This window comes from Hemicordylus capensis, chromosome 5 (assembly GCF_027244095.1).
Source record: "Hemicordylus capensis ecotype Gifberg chromosome 5, rHemCap1.1.pri, whole genome shotgun sequence".
Taxonomy (NCBI): domain Eukaryota; kingdom Metazoa; phylum Chordata; class Lepidosauria; order Squamata; family Cordylidae; genus Hemicordylus; species Hemicordylus capensis.
In genome coordinates, this window is record NC_069661.1 from 21091538 (window position 1) to 21118374 (window position 26837).

At 45.5% G+C, this 26837-nt stretch overlaps 1 long non-coding RNA gene across 2 annotated transcripts; it reads right to left on the minus strand.

Moving 5' to 3' along the window:
• Positions 1-11918: 11918 nt before the first annotated feature.
• On the minus strand, positions 11919-24282 carry LOC128328578 (uncharacterized). 2 transcript variants are annotated; one of them, XR_008309306.1, is made up of 3 exons: positions 24133-24282; positions 22514-22633; positions 11919-19228 (listed from the first exon to the last, which is right to left on the minus strand). It is a non-coding gene; the product is annotated as an uncharacterized LOC128328578 (long non-coding RNA). The 2 variants fall into 2 exon arrangements; XR_008309307.1 differs by having other exon boundaries at positions 22482-22633.
• Between the last annotated feature and the right edge of the window lie 2555 nt (positions 24283-26837).

Below are 26837 nucleotides of genomic sequence, written 5' to 3' on the forward strand. Positions count from 1 at the left end.
GACAGGGCCTTCTCTGTTGTTGCCCCCGAGGCTCTGGAATGCTCTCCCAGTGGGTCTCCATTCTCTGGCATCTGTGGCTGCTTAAAAATAGCAACAACTGAAAACTCTTTTCTTTGTTCAGACTCTTCCCTGCTTAGGGGTTGCCAGTCTCTCCTTTCTGGCCACTCTGTCTTTGTTTATGGTGGTTGCTTTTTGCTCTTTTTATGTTTTCATCAATTTCTGAATTGATTTTAATGTTTTAATGTGATTTTGAGGAATGTTATTATATTAACTTTTGTAAACCACCTTGGGATGAGTTTGAAAGGCAGTATATAAATTGAACAATAAATAAAATGTCTGAAGCTGCTAAGGTTTTCGCAAGCTGAACCCAGAGACTGCACAACTTATCAAGCTCCCTGACTGTGAGTGATGGTTGGCAGCAGCTCTAGTCCTGTCAATCACCCTTTGAAGCACAAGGAACTGCCCACCAGGTGAGGTTCCTAAGGGAGGGGCTTTAGAATGGAGCAGAGAGTGACAGTCAAACTGATCTTCTGTAAGCTCCGGGTGTAAGATAGGGGCGGACAGGGCTAGAGGGAGGATCTCTAGAGAGAGAGGGTCTGTTCTGGGACTGGTGGGGTTCCAAGGAGGGAATGGGTAGGACAGGATCTGTGTCTATAGGTGATAGGCGATCCAACTGTGGCACCCTCAGTCAGATTGTTATCCATCTGTCCATGTACACTGTATAGAACGTCTGCCAATAAGTACATAGGGACATAGGAAGCTGCCATATACTGAGTCAGTCCATCTAGCTCAGTATTGTCTACACAGACTGGCAGCGGCTTCTCCAAGGTTGCAGGCAGGAATCTCTCTCAGCCCTACCTTGGAGATGCCAGGGAGGGAACTTGGAACCTTCTGCTCTTCCCAGAACAGCGGCTCCATACCTTAAGGGGAATATCTTACAGTACTCACACATCAAGTCTCTCATTCATATGCAACCATGGGCGGAACTGGGGGGGCAGCCAGAGCACGTGTCCTAGGTGCCACTGGGGAGGGGCGCCATGCCAGTTCCTGCTGCCACCACCTACCCCATTGCCCACCTGCCCAGCTCCAGGGCCCCAGGGCCCCTCAGCCACTTGCCATCCTGCTTGCCTTGCCCTCCGGCTCCGGCCTAGGATCCTAGTGGCCTGCAAACTGCAAAGAGCTCTTCTCTCCTCGCCTCTCAGCTGATCAGCGGGTGGGTGGGGCTTCCAGAGAGGCCTCCCTGTGGGCCTCCCTGAAGCCTGAACTCAGCAGGCCCCAAGCAAGCCAGGAAGGAGGCAGGTAGAGTTCTCTGCAGCAGCAGACCCTCTGCTCAGACCATCCAGCACAGCTTTTGCCAGGTAGACTATGAATTCCTTTTTGTGGTTACCACCACCACCCCACCCCGGATATAGGGATCTGCTTGCCATAAGGCTTTGATGGGTGGGGGGAGAGAGACTGAGAAGTCTCTGAATATTTAATTTAAAACAGATTGAAAAATTTCTGGCTTTACATTTCTGGCTTTTTACTATCTAAAAAGGCCTATAAGTGGCTTGTTTCATGGCAGAAAATTACAAAAACTTCTAGAACAAACAATATTATATTTATTTATTCATTTATTCATTCATTTATAAATGCACTTATGTTCAAGTTGTTTTGCATCCCAGAAGCTCTGAGTGAGAACTGTGAAGCATGTGTTGTGCTTTTATTTTATTTTATTTTAATTTTATTTTTCTTGTGTGTGAACTGCTCTCCAATAACTCACAGGGACTTCAGAGTAAATTTGGCCAACATGTGAATGCAGCTCCTCCATTCCAGAGGAGATGTGTGTTAAAGGGCTTTAAAAGCCTTGTGTGAAAAACCTCCTGGAATCAAACTTTACTGAATTTGTTTAGAATTCTGAGAAAACAAACATAGGCTCACCTTGCATGTTTGAAAGTCTCCTTTGCTAATCTGCAGCAAGGGGGGCATTTTAATAATTAGTGTTTCTAGTCTGTTCTAGGCATTAAAAGTAGCACAGATATATAGTACTCAGTGTATATCACTATATATTGTGAAGTGTGCATGTGTGTATTCAGTGAAATGTATTTCCAGACAGCATACTTATTCTGAAATATCAGACTTAAATCCTTGGGGGCCTGGGGTGTGTGGAGGCCCTGGACTTTGAGGGGCTGGGGGCCCATTTTAAAATCTCATCTTGGCCCATTCCAACCTTGCTATGCCCCTGGTGGTCACTACACATGGGTTTCTGCACAACACCTGCACAGAAAAAACTTCCATGTAGAAAATGTTTCTCTTGTAAAATGACCCTGAATTTTCCATCCATGACTGAGATATCTGGGAGTTAGAGTCAATAATAAAAGAACAGCACACTGCTTGTGACAGGAAGGGGCAAATTACAATGATTTCTTAGTCTGGCAGGGGCTGGTTTTGGCCCTGGCAGAACTTGGCTGTCTGCTCCTGTTGCAAATTCCTCTGTCTAGTGTGGCAAACTAATGTATCCTCCTCCCTCCTGGTGTCAAAGTAAGCACTAGTGTGGTGAATGCACCAGGGGCGTAGCAAGGTTGGAGTGGGCCCAGAGACAAGATTTTAAAATGGGCCCCCTCCTCCACAATATACCATCATACTAAATTAATTTTTTTTTAAGGTTTTGTAAATTGTGGATGATGCAAGTCATTTAATGGTACTAGAGAAAGACATGCTGTTCTGGTAGCTCCAGGTCTTCACACTCACATCAATTTCGGAGGATGGGTACAACTGAAGGAAGCCCTGGTGGGTGCGTGGCTGGGGGAGTCAGTCATATGACTTGCCTCAGGGCCCCCCCCAAGGCAGTGGGCCCCCAGACAACTGTCTCCCCTTGCCCTATTATAGTTACGCCCCTGGAATGCACATATACCCCATCATGAGCCAACAGTCATTACAAGACAAAGGCTGGCAGGAATCATTCACTGGTTTATAGACACCCCCGCCACCTTCTTCTTCCCCTATTTTGCTAGTGGCTATTTGGGCAGGTGATCCTCTAGGACAAAGTCATGTTTTTTAAAAAGAATGAGATGAGACAGAGAAAATGACACTTGGAATCCTCACATAACTCCTGACTGTTGTTCTAAGTCTTTTACAGAGATGGCTCATGTTTTCAGGTTTTGATCAACTACCATGTCTAGATGGTAGAGTGTTCCTTTTAACAGGGATTTCCAGATATTGTTGACTACAAGACCCATCATTCCTGTTTGGACAGGGGTGCAATTTCAGTACTTGCCCTAGGCACTATTTTGCCTAGATACGCCTCTGTATGCAACCAGGGTGGACCCTGCTTAGCTAAGGGGACAAGTCATGCTTGCTACCATAAGACCAGCTCTCCTCTCACATGGTGAAGTCCATGTGACACAAACCTTACATCCTACCGTATATACACTGTAGCCAAATCTTGTTAGTATAGAAACCATTATGAGTGTGGAGCTCTGCTTTGGCATAGAGAAACCTTTAAGCTGCTTGTACCTGGTGCTGAAAGGCATCATCTCACACTGCACGGGAGGAAGCAATGATAAACCCCTCAGGAGCTCGGAGGCCTGCTTTCTTTGAACCCATTCGCTCAATTATAGCTACATCCGGGCCCCTCCTGTATTCTACTAAAGAAAACTGCATGGCTCTGTGGTCGCCAGGAGTTGACACCGACTAGATGGCACAACTTTAACTTTTACATAAATAAACTTGTTTTTTGTTTTATTTAGAAGTTCATCCTGTGTCCACTGCATTATACTTTCTTCTCATGCAGCCCTCAGATGCTACTCTACTACGAGTTGTTAGGATAAAAACCCAAGCAGATTCATTCATTCATTCATTCATTCAGGAGGTACTGTGCTGGGAGTGGGTAGGAGAAGGAGCTTGGTGGTGGCAGCAGAGACTAGATAAGGAGAAGTTGAAATGCATACATACTTTTTGGTAAATAGTGGTCCACATAAGTATAAGGTTGTTAACCTCTCTAGTTTTGGGTACAGCCCTCCCCCACTAGCCCCCCCCCCATTGATGAGTAGGGTGCTGCTGACTCTCTAAGAACATTGATGTCATGGGAACCTATTTCCCTTGGACATGCCATCCACCACCACCCAATAGATTTGAGGAGCTGGTGGATGTTGGCAGGTGGAATTTGGTAGTTGCTGGTGTCCAACAGAAGCCTCTGGATGTGCCTAGGTGATGCTCATGGATGAAAGCAGCTAAGCCAGTCCACTTCCATGGAGGTCGTTGTCAAGCAATCAATCTGTAAACGTATTTGTCTGTCTTCCAGGGATGTCTGCAGCTGGTGCAGTTTTGTTGAGGTGGCAGCCTCAGAAAGCAATCCAGAGAACGGTGAGCTTTATGCTAAGGTGAAGGCTTTCCCTTTAACACTCTACCCCACTAGGTCCCTTTCAGAGCAGCCTTTTGCTCTTTCCATCTCAGAAGGAGGCAGAGATCACCTTGCAGATGCTCCTTGAGCAGCTCAACAGAGGACCTGAGAGGGATGGAGAGGCAAGCAGGTGAGTATGTATGTGTGCATTTAGGAGGCAGAGGGCACCTTCCAGATGCTGCTAGAGGGGCCCGGCAGAGGACATAAGAATGGTTGAAGCACAAGCTGGTGAGCACGTGTGCATGCGTTCAGAAGGAGGCAGAGATCACCTTCCAGATGCTGCTTGAAATGTGAACTGCTTGGTGTTTGTGGGCTGAAGCTGGTGGATGCTGGCAGATAGAAATGAATGGATGCTGTTGTCCAAAATAAGCTTGCGGATGTGCCTGGGTAATGCTGGTGGATGGCAGCGGATAAGCTGACCCTCTTCTAAGGATGTCTTTCTTTGTCTTCCAGGGATGTCTGAAGCTGGTGCTATTTTTTTAAGATGGTGGTCGCAGAAAGTCATCCAGAAAACTGCACAATTTAAGCCAAGATGAGGACTTTCCCCTTACCACTCTTCCTCCCTGGATGCCTTTCAGATCAGCCTTTTGCTCTTCTCCAAGGGATGGAATAGCTGTGACTTTCCAGATGGATCTCTGCCTTCCAGGGATGTCCACATCTGGTGAGATTCTCTCAAGGCAACCCTGAAAACTGCACAGCCTACCAAGGTGAAGATAGTGGCCTGGCAAAACATTTTCCACACTTAAGGCATTTATGTGGTTTCTCTCCTGTGTAGATTCTTCTGTGGATCACAAGCTCTGGGTGCAAAACATTTTCCACAGTCCAGAAATCCATAGGGCTTTTCTCCTATCTGGATTCTGTGGTGATCCACAATGACGTACCTACTAGCAAAACATTTCCTACACTCCAGTCATTTAAATGGTTCCTCTCCTGGGTGGATTCTCTGGTGGATCATGAAGTCTGACTGCCGAGCAAAACATTTCCTACTATCGGAGTACTTATATGGCTTCTCTCCTGTGTGGTCACCCTCTGGTGTAGATCAAGATGCAATTTCCAGCCAAACACTTTCCCACACTCCACGCACTTATAAGGCTTCTCTCCAGCATGGGCTTTCTGGTATCCTTTCTGGCACCCTCGGGGCTCATGCACGGCTGCCACCATTTCTTTGCCAGTACTCACAACGGGAGAGAGTCGATGGGCTGTTACCTCTTCCATGCAGGAGAGAAAACCTACCCGCTGCCCACCACGAGAGCTGCAGGGAAATGGCGGCAGCAGCAGCAGGGCAGCATTGTTAGGAGGAAGAGAAGGAGGTGGCTGTGGCAGGAGGGGGCGGCAAGGCAGGGGGCCATGCCAAGGAGCTAGTGCCAGCCTCTGTTGGGGAGTGGGGGGCTGCCAGAGGCTTGGCACCCCCAATTCCTGAGGGTTCCCTGGGGGGCCCGTGTTCCTGGAACACATCCTTCCAATTATAGTTATGCCCCTGCCAAGGCCTGCTGGAGCTGAGAGGAAGAGGAAGGTACTTTCGGCTCATTTTAAGGGTATCATCAACTTGTAGTCAACAGAAAACATAATGAATTTGCATTTATATGGCGGAGATGACGACTACTAAGAGGAATCTGGAATATTAAACCCTGTATTCACATGGAATCCAGTGCCTAAGAATTCATTTCCTCCGCAGATTTACACAAGTGAGCTTAGTCAACAGTGATTTTCTTAAAAGCAGTGAGCTAGATATATTTTCATAGCATACCACTCAAAACTGAAATGGATTTTCACACTCTGGCATCTTTCTGTGTGCTCCTTTCCTCTCAGAGGGTTTAGCATTGACAAGAGCCAGGAAATGCCACTATCTGATTCAGCCCTGCTGAAATCCTCAGCACTAGACATTCTTGTTTTCTCAGTTTCGTGTTTTAAACAGGGTGGGAGGAAATGAGAGAACCCTCCTTAATATCCTGTGAGGCAGACAGCTTAGTGGGCTGGACAGAAGACAGTCTGGTTCCAGCTGATGGCAGTGGTTTCAGCAGAGAGGGAGGCGGTTGCCACTGAAAGGTGCCTTTTAGGAGCAAAGGCACCTTTTTAAAAATCTCCCACAGAGTTGAATGGGATTTAAAACGTCATGATCTCTACTGGAGGAAAACACTTTGGCCTACAAAACCTGTGACACCACAACATTGAACATGGCACAGCACCTATGCATAGCTGCCTGCCAGCTGCTTGTCAGCTTGGAGAGCCAGTATTGTGGTAGCAAGCATGACTACCACAATGCTAAGCAGGATCCACCCTGGTTACATATGAATGGGAGTCTAAAAGTGTGAGCACTGTAAGATATGCCCCTTAGGGGATGGAGCCACTCTGGGAAGAACAGACGCTGCCAAGTTCCCTCTCTGGCTTCTCCAAGATAGGGCAGAGAGAGACCCTTCCTGAAACCTTGGAGAAACCACTGCCAGTCTGTGAAGACAATTCTGAGCTAGATAGACCAATGGTCTGACTCAGTATAGGGCAGCTATGTTCCTATGTAACTCCATGAAACCCTGGTGGCTCAGTGGTAAAACTGCCGCCCTGTAACCAGAAGGTTACAAGTTCGATCCTGACCAGGGGCTAAAGGTTGACTCAGCCTTCCATCCTTCTGAGGTCGGTAAAATGAGTACGCAGAATGTTGGGGGCAATATGCTAAATCATTGTAAACCGCTTAGAGAGCTTCAGCTATAAAGCGGTATATATATATATAAATGTAAGTGCCATTTGTAATGTTGAGTAGAGTTAGGAGAATTATTTAACCTTCTAGTAGATTCTACGCAAGGCCAGGCTGAGCTCTTCCCTTCTTCTATCATGAACCACCCAGGGACTTTTTTGTATGAGGCAGTTTATATACTATGAGGCAGTTTATATACTTGTATGAGGTTTATATATTTATATATAGTTTATATATTTGTATGAGGCAGTTTATATATTTGTATGAGGCAGTTTATATACTATGTATTAAATACAAACATACATACATACACACATACATCTAAGCCTTTAATTATATACACCCATTAGAACCCACAAATAATTGCAAAGGTGGATACCATGAACTAAATCCATATTGAACAGGCATTATGTTTATCTGCAGAGAGGTACATTTTAACACATGAAACATATAAAACAAAGGCCAACAGGCATTCTCAATATCTATTTTTACATTTGTATTATCACCTCACTCTTCCTACAAGTCACTTAGGGCAGCATACTTTTCCCTGCCTCCATTTTTCCTTTCACAAAAACTTCATGAGGTATAGACTGAAAGACGGTGATTGGCTCAGGGTCACTCATGCCTGGTAGTGGATTTGAACCCAGATCTTCCCATATAGTCTTGATACACCCCGCTTGCTCTTATTACCAACTTCATTAGAATAAAAGCCTAATCAGATAAGCATAGAACAATCTATAGAAGGGATTAACCAGAAGAGATGGAAACAAGACAGCATAGGCACCAAAGTTGCTGCCGCTGCTGCTTCTTCCTCTTCTTCTCCTCCTCCTCCTTCCTTCCTTTCTTCACTCAGAATTGTTTCCACTACACTTTTAGTTAATTGCATTTTCCCCTCTCTCTCTCCGCATACACACTAGTGGAATTTGCTCTCTTTCATTTTTACGGCATTGATGTCCTCCCTCTCCCCCTGCTTGTGCTTGGAATGAGTAAGATGAGATTGCAGTGCTCTTTATTGCCAACCCTCCACCCTCAATTATTTACAGTAGGCATGCAACCCAAGCATCCGAGTACCTTTGTCTGTCAGTTCGAACATCTCTAAAGTGAATCGAACTTGCATCAGCAGAATGCTTTGGGAACTGGAAACATAATTGACAATGGATGAATTAATGGCCCAGACGTAAGATCTTAACATCTGTGCTGTTGGAGGGATCTTCCAAAGATTTGAGCCTGGCCATGCCCACTTCTATTTTGCATGGGTCTGGCTGGTGGGTCATACCCATCTCTATTTTATATGGGTCTGCAGTAGAGGCCTTTTTCATCCCTGCAACTTGAGATTCTTTTAATCAGAGATGCCAGGGACTGAACCTGGAATCTTACACATGTGTCTTACCACTGGACTCTATCCCATGTTCATTTACATTCAGACTGTGGCCCAAGTCCTGAAACAAAGTATGAAGGCCTTTTTCATTATAGATTGGATAAAGATGAATAAACAGAAATTACCATACATCCAGACAAAACTGACGTGGTATTGGTGGAGGTCATCTTTGACCAGGGGGATAACATTCTCCCTTAAAGATCAAGTATACAGGCTGAGAGTGCTCCTGGATCCAGCTCTGCTCCTGATAGTACAGGTGGTCAGGTTGGGTATGCTTTTTATCAGTTTAATCTGGTGTATTTGCTATTATTCTTCCTGGAAAGTACAGACATAGAAACTGTCATTCATGCTTTAGTAACTTTGAAGACTGATTCCTGTAACATGCTCAACAAAGAGCTGCCTTTGGAGACTGCCTGAAAGCTGAATCCAGCCGTAGGTATTGTTGAGTTACTGACATCTAGTCAGTGACTCAAATTACTTATATAACAACATATAACTCATGTACACTGTCAGATTGCTCTAACTGCCTGTTCTTCCTTGAACAATTACAAGGCCAGGTGATTAACTCTTAAGCTCAATAAAACTTTGGGACTAGGAACATAGGAACATAGGAAACTGCCATATACTGAGTCAGACCATTGGTCTATCTAGCTCAGTATTGTCTTCACAGACTGGCAGCGACTTCTCCAAGGTTGCAGGCAGGAATCTCTCTCAGCCCTATCTTGGAGAAGCCAGGGAGGGAACTTGAAACCTTCTGCTCTTCCCAGAGCGGCTTCATCCCGAGGGAAATATCTTACAGTGCTCACACTTCAAGTTTCCCATTCATATGCAACCAGGGCAGACCCTGCTTAGCTATGGGGACAAGTCATCCTTGCTACCACAAGACCAGCTCTCCTAATGTACATCACTTCCCCTATTAACCTGCCTGCAAGCTAGGAGCTAAAGGGAATGTCCTCTTTGGTGTACCCTTTGCTCATGAAGCCGGATTTGCTGGAGCACATGGTGAAGCTGCCCAAGTGAACAGTGAATACGTTCTTATGAACATAAAAAGCTGCCTTATACTGTGTTGGACCATTGGCCGATTCTGTCAACTCTTAAATTAATTTTAAATGGCTTGTTTTATATCATAAAATTGTTTTAATTGTTTTATCCTGTTTTATATTTGCTGTATTTTAAATAACACATATCACCTAGGGATACACATATCATATCAGATGGTATATAAATATGATATTGATTTGTTTGTTTGTTTGTTTGTTGTATTTCTATACCTCCCTATCCAAACACTCTGGGCAGTGTAGATAGATAGATAGATAAACTCTGACTGGCAGCAACTCTGACTTGACTCTCAAGGGCTCTTTCCTAACACTGCTACCTGAGACCCTTTCATCTAGAGATGCCAAAGACTGAGGACCGGGTCTCACGATCAGTGAGACCCGGTTTTTCCGGGTGCGTGGGGAGAGCGGGAGAGTGGGCTAGCGTGCTGCGGCTACTCATGATCAGATAACCCGGGTTTATGGAGTGCTTGCTCCGCAAACCCGGGCTAAGGGGAGGGGTACTTGAGAGGGTTATTCGCTCTAGAACCACCGCACTCGCAACCGAGCCCAGTGATTCTTACGATCACCAAAAATCGGGCTAGCGGAGGCTATTTTTTGACGATTTTTGCTGATCATGAGAATAGCCCCTGAGCCTAGCATTTTCTGCATGCAGAGCATGTTGCTCTGTACTGAGTTATGATCTCTCCTTGCACAAGCCTGCAAAAGCACCACATTATCCACTTTTTGGAGGTGTTATTTGTTTTTTCTTCAAGCAGCTTTTTTCATGAATTCATTTCTGTATCATTTATGCTTCAAGAATGTTTGTACTTTATCCAATTGCCATTGTATATAATAGGAGTTTTGTCATATTATTGTCACATGCAGTAAGATATTCTTATATAGTTAGCCACTTTCAGCTTCCCCCCATGGAAGGAAAGCAAGTTTGTAGGTGAGACCCGACATTGACTGGGCAAAGTCATTTTGTGTCGTACTGCAGGGCTAATGTCCGTGGAAACTGTGATATTGGGATGCTGCTTGACACAAAAAAATAAGGTTAGCAAGCGTGGATGGAACAGCTTTTGTGGAGAGAATGGCTATTTAAACTTTAATCCTTCCCGTGCATCAACTGAGAAGGGGGAGAGTGGCTATTTAAACTTTAAACCTCCTCACACATCAGTTGAGAAGCACAGGGAGATGTCAAGTTTAAATGGTCCCTCTGCCAGCTTTTCAGCTGATGTGTGGGGAGGTTTAAAGAAGCAGTGCAAGAGGCAAGAGTGGATGGAGTAGTCCCCGTGCACTAGCCAAGGAGCAGGGAGAATGGCTATTGATGAAAGTGTAGACCAATTTAGTCAGTGGGGTAGAAAGCCAGGAATAACTGAAACTACTGCCCACAGTAACTAAACTGGTATACAGGGAGGTGGCCTGCAAATGGGTGAAACCTCTATTTGAGGGCCACCTGTATATGTCATGGAGGCGGGTCTCACGATTGGTGAGACCCGCCATAACAGGGTTAGCGGGGAGAGCAGGCTTAGCCCGCTCTTCTTGCAGACGATTGTCCAGTCTGCCCTGGGTGGCCAGATCGGGGGCTTGGGAGTTTGGGGGCGTCGTGGCCCCCGGAAGTTCCAGCATGCTCTGCGGGAGTGCTCAGAGCATGCTGGAGAGACCCTTTTTAGCCTCCCAATTGGAGGTCTCCTCATGAGTTGCCGCAGCATGGAGCTGCGCCAAAGCAACACACAATCTGGAAACCTTGGTTAGCAGAGCGCTCGCTCTGCTAACCTGGGCTAAGGGGAGGGCTTCTCAAGCAGGTTACCCACTTGTAAACCACCGGACTCTCCTGCGAGCTCGGTGGTTTACACAACCAGAAAAATCGGACCAGGCTCTCCTAGCCCGGTTTGTGTTGGTCATGAGAATAGCCTCATAGAGTTTTGCATGTGCTTGCAAAAGGGAAGTAAAAGAACAGTTTGAAATTTGTAGGCTTTCAACTTGAAAGACTGTGCATTTTATTGAATACTAACCATTTATGGTAAATTTGAATCATTTTTACCTTAAATCTGAGAAAGATCTTCTGCTTCTCTTGGGCATGATGTCATTTTGGAATTACTGATCTGATTATTGTTAAAAAATCTGTTTAGAACAATATAACTTAAAATATGGTGATTATATTCAGAATTTTTTTCTAAACACACACACAAAAATATTTAAACCTTTCTGCAGCATATTCCAGTATAAAAAAATAGTGTATTCAGCTAATTTGAGTGGACAGGATTGTTCATACAAAATTTTGTATCTGTAGTTAACCTGGAAATATGATATTCAGAAATTCTTCTTTAAAATACCAAAACAAAAATCACCAAGCGTAGGTTGGTGTAAAAAGTAGTGCATTCAGCTAATTTCAGTGGCAAGTTTGTATATAAAAAAATTGATATATTTAGGTCATCAGGAAGTATGACTTTATTTTCAACCAACCAATCAACCAACCAACCAACCAAAACAATTCTTCAAAATATATAATAGATGTATCTGTTTAAATATGCAATAACAGGACTAAGTTAGCAAAGCTGGCTGTCATATTTAATGGTGGGGGGAGCTGTCCAAATTCAGCCAGCATTCTCTCTCTCCTGTGGTTGTTGCTAGTGTTCCCCTGTGTTTCTCTTTAGATAGACCCCCTTTGGGATATGAAACCATTTTCTCACTCCCCTTGCCCCTCATTTTTAATTGCTTTTGTTATGTGAGCCACTTTGTAAACTTTTGTCAAAAATCAATATTAGATTATTATTATATTTCCTAGGAATTACAGTCAATTATAGATGGGCAGAATTTATTTACACAGAAAGATGCAATAGATGTTAGTGCTGAGCGAAATTAGGCAGGAAGTAGCTATGTTTTAAAATATTCTAATACATGCAAACGTTCTTCGAAATAAAAAATTTGCCCAAAACTCAAAGACAAGTGACATGGAATATAGCTGCAACACTCTAAAACGCTGCCACCATATGGTGGTAGAGAGGAATTATCACGAGAGAGAGAGAGAGAGAGAGAGAGAGAGAGAGAGAGAGAGATTTAACACATTTGTATAGTGTCCAAAACGCAAGTTTCTGGGCGGTTTACAACAAAACAATTAAAACAACAGATAAAAATATTAAAGCATTACAACAATTAAAATTTAAAACATTAAAACTATTAAAAACTCAATTAAAACAATATCTAATTAAAAGCCTGGGTGAACAAATGCGTCTTGACTGCCTTTTTTAAAGTTGTAAGAGATGGAGAGGCTCTTATTTCAGCAGGAAGTGTGTTTAAACTTGGCAAAGAGGCACCTTTTAACATGGTGATTCTCTTTATTTAGCAGGGGGAGAGTAACTGGCCCTATCCACCCCCAGCACTTCTTTTTAGATTGTGAGCCCTTTGGGGACAGGGATCCATCTCATTTATTTATTATTTCTCTGTGTAAACCGCCCTGAGCCATTTTTGGAAGGGCAGTATAGAAATCGAATGAATGAATAAATAAATAAAATAAAGCCTCAGGGTGGCAATGGAGAAGGCCTGTCCCTGAGTAGCCACCAACGAACCAGTGGCAACCAAAGACAAACCTCTCAAGATGATCACGATGGGCAGTGTGGTTCATAGCGAAGAAGGCTTTCTCTTAAATACCCAGGGCCCTGTTTAAGATGTTATAGGTTATAACCAAAACCTTGTATTTTGTCTGGAAACTTATCCGCAACCATTGTAGATCTTTTAAGATAGGAGTGATATGGTCTCTCTGAGATCACCCAGAGACCAACCTGGCTGCCTCAGTGTGGACCTACTGCAGTTTCTGGACTACGTACAAAGGAAGCCACACCTAGAGCGCATTGCAGTAATCAAGTCTGGAGGTAACCAGCAGATGTGCTACCATTCTGAAGTCATTTATCTCAAGAAATGGACGCAGCTAGCATATCAGCCGAAGCTGATAAAAGGCACCTCTGGCCACTGCTTCAACCTGGGACACCAAGGAGAGGTTTGTGTCCAGAAACACTCCCAGACTGTGTACCTGTTCCTTCTGGGGAAGTATGACCCCATCCAGAACTGGCAGATCAACATCATTCATCTCCCAGGTTCTGACCCGCACAATAAGTACCTCTATCTTATCTGAATTCAGCCTCAGTTTGTTACCTCTCATCCAGCCCATCACTGCCTCCAAGCAGGCATTTAGGGAGGTTATGCCTTCTCCTGATGATGTTGACATGGAGAAATAGATTTGGATGTCATCAGCATACTGGTAACACCCTTCACCAAATCTCCTGATCTCTCCCAGCAGTTTCATGTAGATGTTAAACAACATCGGAGACAATACGGAGCCCTGAGGGACACCATACCGAAGTTTAGTTTTTGAAGAACAACAGTCTTCGAGGGACACCATCTGGAATCTGCCCAGGAGGTAAGCGTGAAACCACTGCAAAGCAGTGTCTCCCACCCCCAACGCCCTCAGACGCGCCAGAATGATACTATGGTCAATAGTATCAAAAGCTGCCGAGAGGTCCAAAAGGACCAACAAAGTCATACTTCCTCTGTCAATTCCCAATTGGAGATCATCCATCAGGCTGACTCCACCCCATAGCCCACCTGAAAGCCGGTCTGAAACAGGTCTAGATAACCAGTTTCATCCAAAACTGCCTGGATTTGGGAGGCCACCACCCTCTCAATTACCTTGCCCAACCACGGAAGGTTGGAGATAGGCCTATAGTTGCTCAACTCTGAGGAATCCAAGACAGACAAGCTTCTTCAGAAGTGGTCTAATAATTGCCTCCTTAAGACAAGGAAGCATCCTGCCCAACCTCAGAGAAGCATTTATGATCTTTACTAGGCCTTTTACTATAACCTCCCTGGCAGATAGTATTAGCCATGTTGGGCTAGGGTCTAGAGAACAGGTAGTAGGCTGCATTGCTCCAAGCAGATTGTCCACATCCTCACAAGTCACAAACTGATCCACTTTGACCACATAAGAGGAATTGCTGGACACCTCCAATTCAAACACTGCAGTAATTGTGGGGTCTAATTCTAAGTCGGCCCGAATATGAGATTTTATCCACACAAAAAGTCATTAAACACTTCACAGCGGGTAATAGTTGGTTCCAAATTCTGATTCAAGGGAGGAGGGGCACTTACTAGCCCTCTCACAACCCTGAATAACTCCGCTGGACATGAACTTGCGGACGCAATACAGGCTGAAAAGAATAGCTTCTTTGCCGCCTGTTTAGCCAGAGCATAGATCTTCAAATGTGCTCTATGTTGTAATCTGTCATATTCCCATCAAGTCTTCCTCCACTTGCACTTCTGTTGTCTACCTCACCGCTTCAGCCCCCGTAGTTCTTCCATATACCAAGGGGCAATTTTGAAGTGAGTCAGAGAGGACGCTTAGGAGCGATCATGTCTACTCTCCTGGTGAGTTTACTGTTCCAATTCTCCACCAGTGCATCAACAGCATCACCAGAAGAGCCTACACTAAATCCCTCCAAGGCTTCTTGGTACCCTATTGGATCCAATAACCTTCTCAGGCGAACCATTCTAATGGGCCCCTCGCCCCTGCGAAGGTGTGGGTATGACTGTGAGTCCAACCTTAACCAGATGGTAGTCCGTCCATGACAATGGGAAAATCACAGGAGTCTCCACCCACGGAACACCACCCTGATCAAAGTGAAAGACCAGCTCAAGCGTGTGACCTGCAATGTGCATCGGTTTCCGAGACCCTTTTATTTATTTATTTATTGTTAAATTTATACCCCGCCTTTCATTAAGAAAACCCCAAGGCGGCTCACAATAAAATTTAAAAACAAGATTATTAAAAAGACACATTAAAACATTGAGCTAAAAAACATAAAAACAAATCTGATTTTTCAAAAATTAAAACACAAGCATAAAAACAGTACAAAAGTACAAGCAGTATATATTGTATTTGTATTGTTCCTATATGGGGCAGGCTGGCCCAGGGGCTTGGGGGAAGGAAGAAGGGAACAGCTTGGGTGGGGCACTGACTGTGCTGTTTTTGCCTCTGCCCCACCTTTCCTCTAGGTGTGTTGGATCTCCTCTGGGCTGCTGCTGCTGGGACTCTGTTCCTATATAGGGCAGGCTGGCCAAAGGGCTCTCGTCCTTGTGGCTCTCAGACGTGGGGCGAGCTGCTGGTGGCCTGGAAGACCTTCCTTCCTGCTACCAAGAAGTCAGCAAGAGTTGAGTCTGGATTTGGTTTTTTTATTAAGCCAAGGAGCTGTGGTGGTTAGTCTGGGGAGATGTGTCTGGGAGAGCAGAAAAATGGGGATGGAGTGGGGGCAGCAATATCACAGGTAGCGGGCAGAGGGAGGTATGGTGATGGGAGTTGGGCAGGTCGTTACAGGGGGAAACGGTCCAGGCAATTGAGGCCTGTTCCTTTTTCTAGCTCTTCTCTCAACCCTCTGACCCCAGGGAGCTCTGAGAAAACTCCCTCGAGGATTAGGGTGCTGCTGCTGAATGCCAGGTCAGTTAATGCTAAAACATCTCTCATCCACGATCTGATTGTGGATGAGCATGCTGACCTGGTATGTATGACAGAGACCTGGTTGGATGAGCTGGGCGGGGTTGGTCTCTCTCAGCCCCGCTTCGAGGGTCGGGGAGGGGGCGTTGCAGTCACCTATCAAGAGATCCTCCCTGTTTCCAGGTGCCCGGTCAGGCAATCTCAGAATTTTGAGTGTTTGTCCTTGAGGGTGGGCCTCCGAGAAAGGCTGGGGATTCTGCTGGTGTACCGACCACCCCACTGCACTTCAGTCTCCCTACCTGAGCTGGTGGGGGTGGTCTCGGAGGTGGCCTTGGGTTCCCCCAGGCTTATTGTTTTGGGGGATTTCATTGTCTATGCTGAGGCCCCCCTAGTGGTACGGCTCATGATTTCATGGCCTCCATGGCAACCATGGGCCTGTCTCAGTTGGTATCGGGCCGGCTGGACATACTCTGGATCTGGTTTTTGCCGACTGGGAAATAAATGATCTGGAGGTGGGGGAATTTGAGACCACTCCCTTGTCATGGACAGATCATCATCTGGTAAGGTTTAGTTTGACTGCTCCGTCTGCCCTCTGCAGGGGTGGTGGGCCGATTAGGATGGTCCACCCCCGGAGGCTTATGGATCCGCTTGGATTCCAGACGGCCCTCGGGGAGTTTCCAGTGTCCAGAGCTGGTGATCCTGTTGAGGCCCTGGACGATCTCTGGAATGGGGAGATGGCCCGGGCTGTTGACACGGTTGCTCCTAAACGCCCTCTCCGGCTTGGTGGAGCCCGATCTGCTCCTTGGTTTTCCTCGGAGCTTAGGGCGATGAAACAACTCGGACAATGGCTGGAACGACGCTGGAGGAAGAGTCGTGACGAATCCGACCGAACACAGGCTAGAGCCCATTTTAGGGACTATGCCGTGGCGGTGGGGGCGGCGAAGAAACGTTTTTTCTCCGCCTCCATTGCATCTGCTCAGTGCAGACAAACAGAGCTGTTTCATGTGGTAAAAACACTGCTCCACACATCCCCCCCCAGGTAATGGGGGAGGAATCATCCACAGCTTGCTGTGATCAGTTTGCTTGTCACTTTGCAGATAAAGTCGCTCGTATCCATGCCGATTTGGACTCCCGAGTTTTGGCAGTTCCGGCAGACGTGCCTCTGGTACCATCTGGTCCCGTTGTGTTGGATTCTTTTCAGTTGGTGTGGCCTGAGGAAGTGGACAAGATCCTGGGCAGTGTGCGGGTGACATCATATGCTCTTGACCCTGTCCCTGTCCCCAAAGGGCTCACAGTCTAAAATAGAAACATAAGAAAGACACCAGCAACAGCCACTGGAGGGATGCTGTGCTGGGGATGGATAGGGCCAGTTGCTCTCCCCCTGATAAATAAAATCACCACTTTTAAAAGGTGCCTCTTTGCTTGGTTAGCAATACTACTCTCTCTCCCTCTGTAAGCTGTCCTGTAGTGGCCCCCAAGGTAAGTTGCCAGAGACTGGCTCCTGGAAGTCATGGTTCATGTGCCCAGCTCTGAGGCTAGAGTGGGAAGTGAACAAGTCTTGGTGGTAGACTCATGCACATTCATAGAACTAACGCACCATTTGGTCTACAACCTGTTCCATCACCTTCTTGATGTGCGAAGAGGTTAGTACACATGTGCCGCTATTTTTGTGTCAAATACTGGTGAATGTGTGAGTCTTTCCCCCAACCCTGCAGTAAACCTAAAATACTCATCTTGGGGGTGAAGATTTTCCCATTTCCAAGAGTCAATAGCATTGGAAGCCAATGCTGTAAATCAAAGATGATGGGCTTAGACGTAAAGTTCATTTACTCGCTTCACTTTTTGAAAGCTCCAGTAAACAATTCTGCCATCTTTGTTTTATGGAGATGCTGCTCTAAGATGTTTTAGATTTGTTATTCTTTCCTGTGGAAGTAGTGGAGGAAATAAATTTTACTCAGAACTCCAGAGATGCAATTTTTATCCTTGCCGTGGCTGATTCAAAGAAGGAAAAACTCCTCTCTCTCTCTCTCTCTCTCTCTCTCTCTCTCTCTCTCTCTCATTTTGTTCTCAACAGGTTATGTCCATTATAATCTTGATCCCAAATGTGCACAGGATAAATAAATCCTTAATTAAAAATGAGGTTTTCAATGCTCCAAATGATCGATCTAAACTAGCACACAATCACAACACCTTCAGATTCCCATTTTCTCTTAAAGAGCCTTGGCAAAGTAATAGCACTCCCAGTGGTTTTATACTGTTGTTAGCCCTGTGATAAGGTGGGTGCATTAAGGCATGGCAGTTCACCTTCTGAAGATTAATTCTCCCACACTCGTTCCAGGATAATACATTTTTGGGGAGAGGAGTGGAGGAGAAAAGAAGGGAGAGAGCATCAAAATAATCCCTGATGTACTGTGGCAAATATTTATTCCTATTTTTATCTTTCTCCCTGGGTACATTCAGACAAACAACAAATATTTATATACCACTTTTCAACAAAAGTTTCCAAAGCTGTTTACATAGAGAAATAATAAATGAATAAATGAATAAGATGGCTCCCTGTCCACAAAGGCCTCACAATCTAAAAAGAAACATAAGATAGACACCAGCAACAGTCACTGGAGGTACTGTGCTATGGGTGGATAGGGCCAGTTATTCTCCCCCTGCTAAATAAAGAGAACCACCAGGTTAAAAATGTGCCTCTTTGCCAAGTTAGCAGAGGCAATTCATGCAAATAAAATCCCCTCCTCCTAAGTAGCAAGCGGATTCAGTCTTACAGTGGGCAGTGGAACTTCCACCCATGGCTGCACAATTCCCTAAACCAACTTTTTCAAATGAATACACTAACAAATACAATATGATTGAAATTAAATATGTTCTTTTCTTAAATCAGAACACAATTTTAAACCTGATTAAATCTATAACATAAACAGTAATCTTGCTGCTACAGCAAGCCCTCAATTATACAAAATTCTAATAAGAAAATACTCAGTTCTCTTCATATAGCATAGCATAGCCCTCAAGCATAGCTATAGCATAGCCCTCAATTATACAAAATTCTAATAAGAAAATACTCAGTTCTCTTCAGCACCCCTGAGGATGCACATATAGCAATGCCCATACACATATGTAATCTTGGAGGGAGGGAGAGAAAGAAAGAAAGAAAAAACACAGAAAGAGTCCTCTTGTCCTTGGCCAAGATCATGTGGTGGTGAATGCATCTTGCTTGAAGGGCAATGAAGATACCACTTGATTACAATCCCTGTAAAAAAAGAGAGAGAGGCCCATAAAATGAAATATTTGCAGGCCTCCTTCTGCATCCAGGGCCAGTCTCGGGGCACTGAGAGGGCGGTGGAATGTATGTGGGAAGGGCGCTGGGTTTTGAGCAGAATGAGTCGTTAAGGGTGGGAGTATTCACTGCTGCCAAATGAGGCAGGGCTCAGGGGCGCACCGGGAATTTGCCCTGTTACCCTGTGGGCCAGTGCGAGCCTGTCTGCATCTGATCTGGGGTAACTCCCTTCTTTGCTTGTTTCTGTAACAAGCTCCCAGAAGCTTCTGAAGACCCTACAGAGCATGTTCCACTTCTTAGTTAAGGAAAGGGTGAGGCGAACTCATTACACCCTTTATTTATCAAATTAAGAATACGTTTTCTGTCTTTATTCCCTACCATTATTGTTTCTACCCATGCTGGTAGTAACAGCACGGGTAGAAACAGCTGATGTGGTGATGCCAAACATGAGGCGGGTGTGTGCGTATGTGTGTGGATGCCTATACATTGGAATGCCCTGGTGCATCACTGATTATCTGGGGAGGTCACAGTTCACCTCCTGGAACCAGAGGAACAAGTGAAGATAGAGCGGCCCAGTGCAGGACTGGAAAACAATTAGATAGGTAAAGAACAATCCCAGCAGTACCCAACCCACATATGACTTCTACATTGAGTGATGAATTCTGATCTCACTGTGCATCAACCACTAAAAAAAATAATGTCTCACATGCAAAATAATTATGCAGCCCCTTTACCACCTCAACTATTTATAAGTGTTCATTCACTCCTGCTTTAGACATTATATTTGCCATGGGGATCTGCATCTCTGCAGCATTTTCCCACCCCACACCCCCATCTGTCTCAGAACACATGATATGAGTCAGGGTATTACATAGTCAGTTTTGCCACCTCCCACTCCTTGGTTCAGCAGAATGAGGAAGCAGAGGTGGGCTGTACCACTTCTGGGTTTATGTGGGGGGTGCCATTTTTAATTCTTCTCTACCTAAAAACAAACAAACTCCAACTCCCTGCAATACAGAACTAGTGCAATAGGAAGCCCAACCTGCTCCCTCATGTACTAGGCCAGAGGTTTCCAACAGGTGGTACTAGTATCCCTAGGGGTACTTGAAGGGCCTGCAGGGGATACTTCAAGCCCTCCCCCATGCTGCAGCCACACTATTTGTTCCCCATCTGAGAATCGCTGGCTTGAAGCCAATGCATCCTCAGTGATGTGTCCACTGCAGAAGGGGAGGGGGAAGGCCCTCCTTCTCTGCTCCTGATTGGCTAGCTATGTGCTGAAGCTCAGTATACCCCTCCAATCAGCCTGACTGACAGCTTTTAGAAAATTAGCACTGGTATGCCCATTGAAATTAATGGGACAACTAAACTTAACCATTAATTTTAATGGGCGTACGCATGAGTAGCTTAGTCTGGATGTAAGCCAGTCACTGTAATGGTGTGTCTCGTAACTGTAACATTTAAATTTGTATGTGTGCGCACACACAGTCTCTATAGGGTACTTGAGCTGAAGGTTTGCAAGGTGGTGTTTTGTTTTTTAACATAGGGAAATATTCAAAGTATGATTCTCCGCCTGCTCCTTGAAATACCCTCCCTAGAGAGATTTGCCCACCATATTCACCTCTGAATATGTTTAGGTGCCAGACAAAGGCCTTCCTCTTCCGGCAAGCTTTTAATCTGTAATTGCTGGTTCTCTTCACTTCTCCTCCTGACTCTGAATCGGCTTACTGGCTCTTTTAATTGCTTTAGAAAAGTTTGCTTTGTACTTATACTTATATCAATACGACAAGTATTTATATACCACTTTTCAACCAAAATTAACAAATCAGTTTACATACAGAAATTAATTACTTATTGTTTTAGGTTTGAGTTTGGGCTGTTTTAATTGCTTTAGAATAATTTGTTTTTGTTCTTATCATTTTAGATTTGGGGGCTAATGTTTGTTTGTTTTTGAAATTGCATCAAGCACACTGGTCAGTTGAGCAGCATATTAAATAAATAAATAAATAAATAAATAAATAAATAAATGAATGAATGAATGAATGAATGTTCTCACGATTTCATCACATTATTCTGTTGCTGTAAGGTGTCAGCAGCAGTGGGAGGGAAGTATGTGTCCTCGAACCAGGGAGCTGCCTCTAGAGAACAAGATGAAATAGGTGGTTGCACGGAACCCAAAAACGTGTTTTGGTTTGAATTCGAATCAATTTGAACCAAACCGCATTGCTCCGAACTGGTTCAGTTGAACTGACTGGCTGGTCCAGTCCGTTTGACCGAACCAGTCAGTGGTTCGGGTGGCCAGTATACTTGTAAGGGGGAATCCGGTGAGGCCCTTTACAAGTACAGGAGGTGGAAGACCTTTCCAAAGGTTTGAGCAGGACAGGGTCATAGCAAGGTTGGAGTAAGCCCTGGGACAAAAAATGAAGATGTGCCCCTGCCCCTCTTCTTCTTCAGAGAGGTACAAGGGGGCGGGGAGCAAAGAGCAAGCTGTCACTCAGCCAGTGACCCCACTCCCTCAGGGGCTCAGGGACATTTGCACCTCCACCCTTGTTCAACTGAGTAGGATAAGGCAATGAACTGTTTGTGCACACCCCTAAGATGAAACAAAAGTGGGTGCAGCCAGGAGATGCCAGCCTCTCCAGGATACCAGGCCAGTGAGAGTGGTCCTTACTATTCAGCCAATAAGACTCTGACCCATCCAGACATGCCAGATTTTCATTTGCAGGTAGGCCTTTTTACAGGGACAATTGCTCAGAAATTATACTCCCCATCTGTAGCCTGGAGTGACAATGTCTATTCTACTCCCTTATTCCACTGATTAACACTGGCAATGCTTGTTAACACTTAATGGAACAAGCAGAGATGCAACAAGCAGGTGATGCTGCTGATGTCTGTCTTCTGTCACTGCTGTCTAGTGGTCGATCCCATAATGCCTCAAGGATAATGGGAATGTAAACAAATACTTCACCTTGTCATAAATCTCCTCTAATTATGGTGCCATCACATTATATGCATGATAGAAATCTAAGAGCAATGATTATGTTGGATCTGACATTGGAAATCCCGGTCATTTGTTTTATACTGTTCCAAGGGGAGTACTACTGATGAAAGCCCATTATAATGAAGAGACGCACATCAGCCTGTCATCTGGCAAAATGGGCAGTTCGACAATTTAACGACCCTCCTTCATATAAAGGTGTAACTTCTTATAAATCTTGCTTAGGGATACCATTTAATGAGGTCAATAAATCTCCACTGTACCATCCAGAATGCAAAACTCCAAGCCAGAAGAAGGGACGGATTCAACAGCATTGCCAGCATTAGTCTTTCAGAGTTCCATGGCGGATGTCCAACAACTGCTCAGCCAGATGGTAATCATTGCTAGAATAGGAAACAGGTTTTTATTTTTGCATATTCTGCATTGCTCTTAAAAGTGTGCCCTAGGACTAAGAACCGTGGCATCTGAACAGCGGGATGGCTCCACAGTACCTGCCAAATGAGCATGGACATATGTGGCCCTATTATCAAAAAACCAGAAACTTTCTAAATCCTCCTTTAACTAAAATTGCAGACCACCTGCTTCATACCTCCGTGTTAAACCATTATAGTGCAGAAGCATATAAGAACATAAATAAGACTAGCCCTGCTAGATCAGGCCCAAGGCCCATCTAGTCCAGCATCCTGTTTCACACAGTGGCCCACCAGATGCCTCTGAGAAGCCTACAGGCATGCCCTCTCTCCTGCTGTTACTCCCCTGCAACTGGTATTCAGATCCTAACTCGGAGGCTGGAGGTGGCCTGTAGCCTTCAGACTAGTAGGGGAAGGGCATAACACAGGGGAAGGGCAATTGCACACACATTGCTGTTGCACTGGTTTCTCAGCTGAAGTTCAAGTGATTTGAAATCTTAATTGAATCATGATTTTCCCTTGTGACTTCATCAAAATGTTCCTTCTCCACAGATTCCTTTGATGAGAAAGAAATTATTTGGAACTAGTTGACCCGACACAGAGCATCTGTGCGGCACTTTGGGGCCGGCAATTTCCCCCTCCCTCTTCCTCCTGCCGCGGTCTCTCCTCTCTTCCCCTTCCCTTCAGCCCCGTGCTCTCTAGCCCTCCTCCCCTCCCCTCCCCACCTCCCCACACAGAGCCTCACCGGTAGGGCTTTTTTCAGTCCGCCATTTTTTCTCCCCCTCCAACCCTCCCGCCACCGCCGCCGCTTTTTTCTCCCCCCACCCTCCCGCCGCTGCTGCCGCTGCTTTTCTCTCCCCACACTCTGCCCGCCCGCCACCACTTTTTTCTCGCTCACCCGCCACTGCCACTTTTCTCTCCTGCCCACCACTGCCTTTCTCTCCTGCCATCCCACCGCCTTCGCTGCTGCTTTTCTCACCCGCTGCCGCTGCTTTTCTCTTTCCACCCCTCCTCCGCTCGCCCGCCCGCTGGCCGGCCAGCACCAGCACTTTCTTCCCCCTCTCCTCCACTCTGCCGGCCTCTCGCCAGAACTCTTGCAGTGTGTTGCGAGAGTTCCGCCGCCAAATCCTGGACATGCATGCCGGCTAAGAGAATTAATTATATAGATTCTCTGCCACAGGATGTGGTGGCGATGGCCCCTAGCTTAGATGGCTCTAAAAGGGGCTTAGACAAATTCATGGAGAACAGGTCTATCCATGGCTACTAGTCTGGTGGCTATAGGCTACCTACCTCCAGCTTCAGAGACAAGATGCCACTGAACACCAGTTCCAGGAGCATAGGCATAAGCAAAACTAGGGGGGCAGCCAGGGCACATGCCCTAGGTGCCACTGGGCGGTGTGCCAGTGCTATGCTGCCCCCCACCCCCTCCTCAATTCGTGGATTTTTATTTATTTATTTATTTAAAAATTAACCTTTAGCCCCTTCGTGGGGCTTCCTAAGGGCTGCGGAGGAGGTCTGCAAAGGTTCCCCCTCTTCCCGCAGGCATCTTAGATCACTGCCACAACCTGTCTCGGGCTAATTTTCAGGCCTGTTTGGGCCTACAAAGATCAGTACGGTGGCCATTTTGGAGGTCGCCGCACACGCTCAGAAGGTCTCTGTGAGGCCTGGCAAGGCATAGGACCTCACAGGGACCATTTGTATATGCAAGAGCCATTTTTTAAAATTAAAAAAAAGCTTCTGGGAACAAAAATGGCCACTACACATGCTCAAATGGCCTCTGCAAGACCCAAGTCTAGATTTTTCCCTGATCTAAGGAGTCAGAAGAATGCAAAGTTGTTAGCAAGGGGGACCCGATCATTTAAAAAAACAGATATAAATGGCATAAACGTAAGTGGACAAAAACATCCCTTAAAAAGACAATGTTGGTTTAATAGCTTGTAAGCTGGCAAAACTGAAGGGGGGGGGGAGAGGCAAGGAATAAAATAGAAATATTCAGTCACTTGCTGTTTAATTCTCTATACAGAGCTCTATCTTTATCTGCATATTGTCAACCAATCTGATTATAACGTTTGTGGGATTTCAAACTTGGAAAGTGCCTGCCTTTAACTTGTGTGGTGCTTAAAAACAACAACACCTGGATATCACACTGTTTTGCTGTTCTGTGGCTATCTGCAACTTCCACCTTCTTCCTGATCAGGCTGCTAGATCCAAGCCTATTGTAAGCTGCTGGATAATTTCAGATTGTTTGGGGCCCCTGGGATTTCCGATGCAACCATCTCCCTTTAAGGCAAAAGCTGTTTGGACAGAAAAAAAACCATCCCTGAATTTCTTGGAGGCAGCAACCTGTAGTGAGGTGTGCTGAGGTGGCAGAGCATTTGCTAAAGAGAGCTTTCACTGCTTAGCTCTACGGAGGCATGCCCAGCACATGGATGTGCTGAGTTTCCTTGGGAAGGCGACTGGCACGTATGTGCCACATGTGTGGTTGTATGTGTGTGTGTATGCATGTGTGTGTTGCTTACAACCTGTTTCTCCTAAAAGTGTCTGGCGTTGTATTTTGGAGCTGATATTATGGCAAAGTTATCTGAAAGATGGGTGTCAGATTTTTGGACAGGGGGCGCAATTTCAGTGCTTGTCCTAGGCGCTATTTTCCCTAGATATACCTCTGTTTGTTTGGGGCCACTGCAGGAGCAACCGCAGGAGAGAGGGCATGCCCTCACCTCTTGCCTGTGGGCTTCTCGGAGGCATCTGGTGGGCCACTGTGTGAAACAAGATGCTGGACTGGATAGGCCTTGGGCCTGATCCAGCAGGGCTGTTCTTCTGCTCTTAAATTGAATTACATAGTTTGCGAAATATCTTGTGGGTGAGTTGTTTGTGTGGCACTCCAGTCCATTCAGTGGTTTGCTGCTGCATTAAAGAGCTGGAGAGACTAATGTCAAACTTGATTAAACTTAGTGCTAAATCATGACGGATATAACTTGCAGTCTTTTTGCAGAAGGGAAAGGAAGGAGTGAAAGTGGGCCAGTCATTAGAGCATAGTGCCCGTGCCTGACAGTACTGGGTCACGGGCAACCAAGTAAACAGACCTGAAGTGCATCCACAGCAATCCATCTAATTCAGAACCAATGGGATGCCTGAACAGTGGAGCCATGGTGGGGCCTGGAAGAGGGGCTCAGTGACAGAGGACCCATTTTGCATGCAAAAGAATCCCATGTTAAATTCCTGCCATGTAGAGCTGGAAAACCATCCTGTCTGAGACCTTGGAGAGTCACTACCAGTCAGTGTAAACAATCCTGATCTAGATGGACCAAGATTATGATTCAGTATAATGCATCTTCATACAGGAACAATACTATCCATAACCCCTTTCTTCGGTGACTTTGTTTGCCCTGCACTGTCCCATCTCTTGTCTGTGGCTATTGCTGCATATGTCTCTCAATTCCAACTGTGCTCACAGTTCCTCTCTCCTGTGTGAAAAACTGGGACTTTTCTTGCTGTTTTCTCAGCAGCAGTTCCAATTGCCAAAGAGGCAAGTGGGTTGTCTTTCCAGTAGAGATGTGCAAATCAATTTAAGCTGAATCAATTCGAGATCGAATTGGGGCAATTTGAGTGATCCAAACTAGAATTGAATCACCACGAAAATAAAGGGCCTGAGTCTAGTTCAAAAGGAATCACCCCCGATTCAAGCTCAAATTTATTCATGTTATTTGAGTGGTGAGCACCAGTTTAGCAGGCTGTTTTGCCTTGCTAAGCCATCTAATGGCATAGCAGGAAATGACTTGCCTAGCAAGCATGAGGTTGCTGGTTCGAATCCCCGCTGGTATGGGCAGCAGCGATATAGGAAGATGCTGAAAGGCATCATCTCATACTGCATGGGAGATGGCAATGGTAAACCCATCCTGTATTCTACCAAAGAAAAACCACAGGGCTCTGTAGTTGCCAGAAGTTGACACCGACTCAACCACACACTTTCCCTTCCCCTTGCTGATTGGTTTACTGGCAATCGACTTGAGATCTCCTTGCTACTTGGTTGGCTTGTTATTCAAATCAAGTGTTGTCATGGGCAACTGTGCCCCCATTGCTTGGGGGGGCAGGGAGGGAGGCCAAAGGAGGTAATTTCAAAATGTATTTAAGGGGCTGCTTGGAGACAGAGAGCCATTTGTGCCTCAGGAGAGAGAGA